The sequence below is a fragment of the Phoxinus phoxinus genome (assembly GCF_949152265.1).
Source record: "Phoxinus phoxinus genome assembly, chromosome: 17".
In the NCBI taxonomy this organism is placed as follows: Eukaryota; Metazoa; Chordata; class Actinopteri; order Cypriniformes; family Leuciscidae; genus Phoxinus; species Phoxinus phoxinus.
Window position 1 is genome coordinate 34,044,719 of NC_136892.1, and position 733 is coordinate 34,045,451.

The 733-nt window shown below is 40.4% G+C and overlaps 1 protein-coding gene across 2 annotated transcripts in view; it reads left to right on the forward strand.

The window, feature by feature from the left end:
• Positions 1–733, forward strand: part of plgrkt (plasminogen receptor, C-terminal lysine transmembrane protein) — an 11,723-nt gene continuing 10,990 nt past the window's right edge. For both annotated transcript variants that reach the window (XM_079587004.1, XM_079587005.1), the window contains exon 1: positions 1–108. The gene's annotated coding sequence lies outside the window, so the exon portion shown is untranslated. The remainder of the gene's footprint in view (positions 109–733) is intronic.

Here is a 733-nt window from a genome sequence, read left to right on the forward strand (position 1 = left end):
CCGAGCCAATGAGGCGCGAGACCGTGTGTGCGTCAGTGACGGTGCGTCAGCGCGTGCAGAGCTCGCGTGCCCTTGGCGTTTATTAACGACAAAATCATATTTACAAAGGTATGATCGACATTCAGATGTGATTTATGCTGTTAACAACCTTTGCTTTAAAGCTCGTGTGCGGGAACAAGCCAGAGTTTAGAGGGAGAGTTTACAGATCGATTAGTTTCCCACGAGATCATCAAATCCATAAACTCCAGATATTATTGGTTTCGACTTCAGATTGTCAAAATATTATTTACCTCAGAGATATTATTTGCTTTCTGACCGAACTCGCATTGATTCCTACCATTAATCCTAATTATTCAACTGTGTTTTTACAGTCCATGATCTCATTTCTGTGCTTCATATGTCACCGCAACATTAAACATTAGATTATAGTTGCTGCATTTGCCATATAATGAGGAGACTTTATTCCCCGTCCCGTTTACTGCGATCACACACACACACACACACAGAAAACACATTGTGAACATGTGAAATACATGTGTGAAAATAGTGTGTGAGTGAATGTGTGTGTGTGAGTGTGTTTTTGTTTATATTACCACATGTCCCCACAAGGATAGTAAAACCTGAGATCACCTCCATTGTGGGGACCAGCCAGCGGTTAATAAACATACTAAATTATATTTTTTTGAAAATGTAAAAATGCAGAATGTCTCCTGTGATGGGCAGGTTTAGGGAT